Source organism: Limulus polyphemus, unplaced genomic scaffold (assembly GCF_000517525.1).
Source record: "Limulus polyphemus unplaced genomic scaffold, Limulus_polyphemus-2.1.2 Scaffold644, whole genome shotgun sequence".
In the NCBI taxonomy this organism is placed as follows: Eukaryota; Metazoa; Arthropoda; class Merostomata; order Xiphosura; family Limulidae; genus Limulus; species Limulus polyphemus.
This window is the reverse complement of record NW_013666254.1, coordinates 212,993-221,570: the sequence shown is the minus strand read 5'-3', so window position 1 is coordinate 221,570 and position 8,578 is coordinate 212,993. Positions and strand designations below refer to the sequence as shown.

Sequence of the window (8,578 nt, the reverse complement as noted above, 5' to 3'; positions counted from 1 at the left end):
CCTCCCTGCCAATTATCGGTCTGTTCCTTTCTTTGAACTGATAGATAAACAAGAGGCAAGGCAGATAGTATACAGCACTCACTGCCAAATATCGGTCTGTTCATTTCTTTGAACTGATAGATAAACAAGAGGCAAGGCAGATAGTATACAGCACTCACTGCCAAATATCGGTCTGTTCATTTCTTTGAACTGATAGATAAACAAGAGGCAAGGGAACAGACCGATATTTGGCAGTGAGTGCTGTATACTATCTGTTGGTCGAATAGCGAGATTTGACCGTCACTGTTATAACTACTTTATTGAATTAAAGCGCAGAAAGCGCTTTTATGATAACGATCCGCGAACTGTAAACCTTTGCATTCGCAGTCCGAGCATCCTAAACACTAGATTACGCCTGGCTCGATTCTTTATTGAAGTGACTCATCGTAAGTTGGACAAATATAACGTAGTAATTAATGTATACGTTTTAACATGCATTCGAAACATTGGTATCATGTTTGTGGACAAAATGTTCAGTGTTTAGAAACCTATAACTCTATAATTTATAACAAGTTGGAAAATATAAAACTCATTATATGATCGACGTCTTATTTTATAGTGCTGTTTTTAAATTGGATGAGTGTAGTGAAAGTGTGAAATTCATATTTTCAAATTTTGTTCTTGATCGTCGACAAGTGACTTTAATATTTGTTTGTTTCTTGTTTGTATGTTTTTGAATTTCGCGCAAAGCTACACGAGGGCTATCTGCGCTAGCCGTCCCTAATTTAGCAGTGTAAGACTAGAGGGAAGGCAGCTAGTCATCACCACCCACCGCCAACTCTTGAACCCGCGACCTCAGATTGCGAGTGGAGTGCCTTAACCACCTGGCCATGCCGGGCCCTTTAATATTTGAAACTAAGTTTAAAAGTTATCGTGTTTTCTAATCATGCCAACTTTCACTGTAGTATTCAAGACCTTTCAACGTTATTACGTTCACACAGAAACGTACTTAAATTTATAATCGTGGTACAAGGTTCTGTTTGTTAAAGAAATCATTTTCATTTCTTTAGAGTAATATATTGTGATCAATATCAATAAGTGACACAGAGATGTAGTACAGCGTCTCAAGGTGGTTTGGTTTGTTTTAAATTTCGCGCATAGCTACACGAGGGCTGTCTGGACTATCCGTCCCTAATTTAGCAGCGAAAGACTAGAGGGAAAGCAAATAGTCATCACCACACATCGCCAACTCTTGGGCTACTCTTTTACCAACGAATAGTGGAATTGACCGTCAAATTATAACGCCCCCACGGCTGAAAGGGCGAACATGTTTGGTGGGGCAGGAATTCAAACCCGTGACCCTCAGATTGCGGTCTCAAGGTGAGAAAAGAGTTGAATGTTCGTGAAACATAGATATGTCCGTGCTCCGGTAGAGAATCAAACTCAAACCCTTAAGACTACTGTTATTAAAATATTCAAATATATAAAATAACTTTTTGAATGATTTAACTGTTGTTGTTGCGAGAAAAAAAGAAGTCAAAACATGCAATGTTTATAATACTTGATGGAAAATTTAGTTATTAATAGTATTAGTGATTATATTCTGTGCAGTAGCTAAAATATTTCGATTAAATTAGATAGTAATCGCTTGTTAAAATGGTTTATAACTCTAAAAATATAGGTTTCAATTCCTTTGGCAAATACAGCGTGTAGCTTTGCACTTGAACAAAGCAATAAACATATTGAACATTTTGGCAATAAAGTTACAAACAAACGATCTTTACTCTCCAGACAATAATGAAATAATTTTTTATTTAGCTAACGTTTCGCCAGTGCTAGTAGTACAAGAATTTTTATACTATCAGCCCCGATGAAGCCAGTTGGCGAAGTTTTGTCTCAAATGAAAACAAACAAACAAAAACAAGTCTGTAGGTAATTTTTTAATGTTTTAATCGAAGTGTGAGATGAAGAAACCGACGTGCGAGAGATGGAATGTTAAGTACTTTTGCCAGATAGTTTATGGTTAAAAAGTATGGGGTGAGTGGAACGCTTTAGATGAGGTGAATGTTTGTTATTTCTGTTGAATAATATCGTGTGGAAAATTGATAACTTGAAACTAGACCATGACTGGCTTGGCTTTACAAGATATTTTTGCTTTTAAATAGGTATCGTTTAGTAATTAAAATTCTGTTTTTTCTTAAGAATTTTTTAAAAATGATTGTACTAATCTTAATGATAGCTTTCTGATAACTCGAGGGCTCACGTGTCAAAACAATATTACAGAGAATGCATGCCATTAATATAAATTATATAATTCATATATTAATATTAAAAAGATATATTGTTAAATATATATTGTGTTAAACTGGGGGAGGGCATAGTGTTCACTCTGAATATCAAATGACTACAGGAAACTAAGGTATTCAATCTTAAGTAAACAATGACTGCAAGAAACTAAGGTATTGACTCTTTGAATAGTCAATGATCATGTAGAGAGACTACATTGTTCACTTGGGAAATAAGCAATAACTATAGGTAGGTTTCAGTGTTTACTTTTTGAACAAAAATGATTATAGGGAAACTATAGTGTTCATTCTTGATATAATTAACGACTATAGGGGGACTGAGCTTCTCATACTTGAAATGATTACTATAGAGGGAATATGTGGGGTTCATATTTTAAAAAAACAATAATTGTAAGGAATCTACTTTGTTTCTTATTTCAATAATTACTCATGATTCTAGAGTGGCTAGTATCCACATTTGAAATAATCTATGTCTGTATAAAATGCTCACTTTCTCAAAAACCTAATTACCACTGGAAAAAGAAAGATATTTTTTTTATTTTGTGATAAATAAACAAGAAAATTGCGGTGTTCACTCTAAAGATAGCTGTGGAACTGAAGACCGACTGTAGTTTTCAAAAGTAACCAACAATGGAGAGAGAGAGGGAGATACTACATAGTTCACTTATTAAATAATCAATGACTGTAGATGTAAACTATTTTCAATTTCTAGGTTATCGATCTTTTCAGAGGGATTACTGTGCCCTCTTTCTAAGTAACCAATAATATAAAGGACAATGGTATGAATTTTCTAGGGAACCAAGGACATATTGAGGGAATTTAGGGTATGTTAGGGCGCTCGACTCGCAATCTGAGGATCATGGGTTCGAATCCCCGTCCCATCAAACATGTTCGCCCCTTTTAGCTGTGGGGGCGTTATAATGTGACGCTTAATCCTACTATTTGTTTGTGAAAGAGTAGCCCAAGACTTGGGGTGGGTGGTGATGACTAGTTGCCTTCCCTCTAGTCTTTCACTGCTAAAGTAGGGACGGCTAGCGCAGATAGCCCTCGTTTAGCTTTGCGCGAAATTCAAAACAAACAAACCAATTATCATATATTTGTAAGTAGGCAATCAGTGAAAATAGGACTAATATTATTTTTTATATTAGCTGACCCTTCATGAATAGCTGTAATGTTTACTTTCTAAATAGCTAATAACATGGTGGGTTATCACTTTCTTTCTTCGAGCAACTACTATGATATTTTTAAAGTAATCAGGCATCGTTCAGAAACTATGGTAGCCATACTCTAAGGACCCATGCAATCTCCGTGGAGATACTAAGTTATCCATTATTTATGAAAACAATCATTATAGAGGTATTATCGTTAACACTACAAAACCAATCGCTGAAGAAATGTTATTGCAATGAGTATTAATGTAAATAGGTATTTGTTAAGTTACTTGAAATAACTTGACTCACATTTGTAACTTTAGATAATCAGAATTATTTATTTGAAGGGCTGGTTTAGAGTGATCCCTACGTATACTTGTAACATTTAGTTTCCGCTATTGTGTAAAAATACCATGTTTCGAGAATTGAACCCAAAGATCCCACCTTTAGGACGGCTGTTAAGTAGAATATAAAACTTATCAATGTATATAACGAACTTTAGATGGTTTTAATTACCTTACTGGGAAAGTTCTGTTACAAAAATAGACCCGTATTGTTAGATTATATGCTTATTGCCAAATCGATAGACCAGTTCATGTACTAGAATTGGTCTCAGTAAATTTCGTGTCGTTTCGAAATTGATTTATTTTTTATTTTATTTTTTTGACCAGGTAGGCAGGCTCTGATAATGTGAATCAAACAAAACAAGCTAAACAAAAAAATATAACAAAAACAAACAAACTTAGGCTATTGTGGGAAGAAGGAGTGGACCAATTTAGTATAATCGTACCTGTTTAATACTAGACGTACCACTTTTCTCACTTTTTTTCGGTGACAGACCATATTTGGAGTATAAATCGAGTTTGGTCACACGATGACTGTCTTTGTGACACAAGAACATGTACACAACCGGGAACCAGTCTAACGTGACGACAGCTTCGTTCCGTCCGTGTCAGCTATGTCTGATAAATGACCAGATTGTCTTGTTGACAAAGGTACGTTTACCTCTCTTGGTTAACTGTGAAGAATTTCTTTTATTCTTTTTTTTTATCTCTCTTTTTTCTTTTATTCGTTCTCTTTTTTTTAATTCATCATTTTTTCACATCTATACGCTAATTATTTCATGTTGGTCGAAATCAAAATACAGAGAAGCGCTTTACGATGCATGCTGAATTTATAGATGTTATTATAGATCCAAAAATGTTTTGATTGTTTTTCGAAGAACAATAAAAAAAATTATTCTATACTTTTGAAGAATTAAAAATAAGATTAAACTTTTTACTTTATTTTTTTTTCCTCATCCTCAGATGGGACGGCGGTAACTTTGCGGACTCACAATACTAAAATCCGGGGTTCGATTCCCCGTGGTGGGGACGGTAGATAGCTCAATGTGGCTTTGCTCTAAAACAAACAAACAATTTGTTTTTGTTTTTACTTCTGTAACATACAAGTTAATTATTTTAATTTCTTGAAAACTTTAGGAATATATAATGAGTTATTTTTTATGTGTGCCTCTCAATGGTTTTCGATACCCGTGGTGGGCAGAGCACAGATAGCCCTTGTGTAGCTTTGTGCATAATTAAAAAAAAACAAAAAAAAACAAACTCAATGGTTTTTATTTTTTTATTTACTTTAATAATACAAAGGACAGAACTTTTCTACCCAAATCAACAAGGCTTAGTATGAGCAGGTAGTTAAGACGCTCGATTCGCAATCTGCGGGTTGCGGGTTCGAATCTCCGTTACCGAACATGCTCGTTCTGTCAGCCGTAGGTGTGTTATAATATGACGGTCAATCCAACTATTCGTTGGTAAAAGAGTACCCTAACAGTTGGTGGTGGTTGGTGTTGACTAGTCTATCACTGCTAAAGTAGTTTTGCGTGAAATTCAAAACAGAGCGAACATTCACTATACCAGAAATGATGCAATATTATTGAAGGAATTTAACAGAAAGGTGTTATAACCAACACTACTAACATATACATAACACTAATCTTAAAGAATTAGAAGAATAGACTTACAAACAACAACAGAACTCTACAGACTTACAAGCAACAACAACAACAACAGCACTCTATAGACTTACAAACAATAACAACAACAACAGAACCCTAAGACGAATAAAATAGGCTTGTAAAAAATTATAGTGTTATAACCAACACTACTAACATATACATAACACTAATCTTAAAGAATTAGAAGAATAGACTTACAAACAACAACAGAACTCTACAGACTTACAAGCAACAACAACAGCACTCTATAGACTTACAAACAATAACAACAACAACAGAACCCTAAGACGAATAAAATAGGCTTGTAAAAAATTACTATTCAGTGTCTGGTACTGATATACCCCTGAGCTTTAACTCTCTATAGCAGTTTATTAGTTGATAAAGTACTATGCCATTTTACGCCTTACACTGGTACATCGCTATGTCTTACCTCACTGGAATAGTTTTGTAATTGGACGTTTAAAATACTACACTATTCTATGCCTTAAACTTGTACTTCATTGTTTTTTTTTCTCTTCTTGGAACTATGTATATAATTTCCAAGTCAAACGTAATTATACTTAAGGGTATCATCACACAAGCACATGTTGACAAGGCTTAATTCCCTACATTTTTACCGAGATGTTTGCATATTTATCTCAGAAGTGGACTGAACTACCTCTTCAGAACCTATAGAAATATTTCAGTACATGTGTCAAGATTCCAAGAGTAAGGGCGTGGCAAGTCAAACCCTGAACTTTAACATGCTTAAAATTTTTATTACGTTTCTACCAAACAAGGTCAACCTGAACATGTGGCGTTGCATGAAGTAACGTTTGAAAATAAAACGTTTATTTCTTAGCTTGATGCTTCTTACATTTCACATCGTTTCATTTTTACTCAAACAATGACAATGATGTTTCGTTTCAGTATAAAAGTTACACATGTGGAGCTAACGAAAAATATTTACCTTAATGGCAGTTGTTAAGTGTATTTCAACTTACCTTTTGAAACTAAGTAAAAAGTTTCACCACATTAACATGAATCAAAAGGGAGAAGAAAAATATAAGAGTTATAATCCACATTCGCATGCCATCATCATATAGTGCAAAATATTTAAAAGGTTTCAATATGTCAACACTACATGAACAGAGGAACAAAAACATAAAACTTATCACCACTCAAATCATCAGTTATTACATTGATTATATGATACTTGATCTAAGTACAGTGTCCTTAATATAATTTTTTTTTCTTAGATTTAAGCTTTATTAGAAAAGTACAATTTTAGGTTTTTACCTGTGAAAAACAATTGATGTTACCATCATTAACATAAAATAGTTACAAACTTACAGGAGTACGAGTAAATAAAAGTTATTTACTTCATTTTTACCTAACGTTAGAGATGTAATTTTCCATCCTTTTTATCATAAAAATTAATATTTTAATAAACGTCGTTAAAAAGTTATGAAAATGGTTTGTAATGTAATTTTATTTCCATTTCTAACTTATGTATTTATGGTTTGAATTGGCAGGATTTCTTTATGATGTTATGTACTTGAAGTTGTATTAGTCTATTATAAATCACTACTTAAAAAAAAATGACGAAATTACAGTAAGAATAAAACAACTGGTTAAGAACTGAATTTTAATTAGAATATGTTGTCCATTCACTTTGGTGCATATGACTTTTTTCTACACTTGTTTATGCGAACTTTCTACTTGTAGTTCGTGTTTCGATTTGGATTTTGTGTTACATACCAGAGTCATAACTATGCGGCGTCTCACCTCTCAAGATGCCTCCAGGTAATTTAAGAAAGATACGGCGCTCAGGTGTGGCTAAAGACCGCGTGCCTTCATCCAAAAACACGAGCGTCAACCAGGGCCGTAGAAAGAGAGAATGTTCGCGGTGCCCTACCGCTAAAAACTGGTTGCAAACTTCTTCTAAGGGTTCGAAAAAAAGAAAAAAAGAGTGTAAATCAGAGGCTTGTCAAACTCGAACTTTGTTTGGGACAGTTCTGCAACAGTAACGAATAAATGAAGGAATTAACTGCCTGTAGATTTCATCTCCTCTGACCGTCTGTGTTACAAGAGGAAATTGATGTTAACACTGTTGTACTTGAGGCTACCGTTGAGAAGATTTCCACTTGGAACCCTCCTCATTTGCTTTAAGTCTACACATAGCGTAAGTGATGAGACCACTTAGTAGCGTAAATAAGCCTCAACCCAACTACCTACTGTATTGTTTTTCTGTCATTGCATTTGTAGAGTCTTATTGGTAGGATAATTATTTACTGTTTGCTGAGTATTATTAGTAGTAGTATTATTACTTACTCTACTTATGCACCCAGAGTGTGTACCGCGGATTTATTAGGTTTCAGAGAGACTGTGAAGGTGGTTTCTAGCAAGGATATGGTAAATAACTGCGGAGTATTGAAGAGGTTTCTGAAAAGGTTTTTCAGGGAAGATATTTAAAATTTATTATTAATTATTGAAGTAACGCGTAAAAATAACACAATATCTGCAAACTTTATCAATACACATTTCAACATTTACGGCTTCAGTGAAACGTTGATGAAGTAAAAAATGACATAATATCTGCAAACTTTATCAATACATATTTCAACATTTACGGCTTCAGTGAAACGTTGGTGAAGTAAAAAATAACACAATATCTGCAAACTTTATCAATACATATTTCAACATTTACGGCTTCAGTGAAACGTTGGTGAAGTAAAAAATAACACAATATCTGCAAACTTTATCAATACATATTTCAACATTTACGGCTTCAGTGAAACGTTGATGAAGTAAAAAATAACACAATATCTGCAAACTTTATCAATACATATTTCAACATTTACGGCTTCAGTGAAACGCTGGGGAAGTAAAAAATAACACAATATCTGCAAACTTTATCAATACATATTTCAACATTTACGGCTTCAGTGAAACGTTGGGGAAGTAAAAATTAACACAATATCCGCAAACTTTATCAATACATATTTCAACATTTACGGCTTCAGTGAAACGTTGGTGAAGTAAAAAATAACACAATATCTGCAAACTTTATCAATACATATTTCAACATTTACGGCTTCAGCGAAACGTTGGTGAAGTAAAAAATAACACAATATCTGCAAACTTTA

The 8,578-nt window shown here is 33.9% G+C and overlaps 1 protein-coding gene across 5 annotated transcripts in view; it reads left to right on the top strand.

The window, feature by feature from the left end:
• The window catches only part of LOC106459655 (POU domain, class 3, transcription factor 4-like), a 49,955-nt gene that overhangs the window by 25,770 nt on the left and 15,607 nt on the right, over window positions 1–8,578 (top strand). For 3 of the 5 annotated variants that reach the window (XM_022386186.1, XM_022386185.1, XM_022386188.1), the window contains exon 2: window positions 4,275–4,431. The exons of 1 other annotated variant lie outside the window; for it this stretch is intronic. The gene's annotated coding sequence lies outside the window, so the exon portion shown is untranslated. Of the gene's footprint in view, window positions 1–4,274; window positions 4,432–4,743; window positions 4,861–8,578 lie in introns of those variants that run through there. One more of the 5 variants, XM_022386187.1, reaches the window with a different exon arrangement.